This window comes from Ovis aries, chromosome 13 (assembly GCF_016772045.2).
Source record: "Ovis aries strain OAR_USU_Benz2616 breed Rambouillet chromosome 13, ARS-UI_Ramb_v3.0, whole genome shotgun sequence".
NCBI classification, from domain to species: domain Eukaryota; kingdom Metazoa; phylum Chordata; class Mammalia; order Artiodactyla; family Bovidae; genus Ovis; species Ovis aries.
In genome coordinates, this window is record NC_056066.1 from 27,431,028 (window position 1) to 27,431,271 (window position 244).

A 244-nucleotide genomic window follows, 5' to 3' on the forward strand; every position below is an offset into this window, starting at 1 on the left:
CTCTTCTTGTCCTTCGAAGAGCAAAGAATCCACCTGCCAGGCGGGAGAACTGGGTTTGATCCCTGGGTTAGGAAGATCCCCTGGAGAAGGGAACAGCTACCCACTCCAGTACTGTGGTCTGGAGGATTCCGTGGACTGTATAGTCCATGGGATTGCAAAGTGTCGGACACAGCTGAGTGACTTTCACTTCCCCTTTCCCTGATCAACCAATATAAAGTTGTCTCTCAGTCACACTCTATTTTAG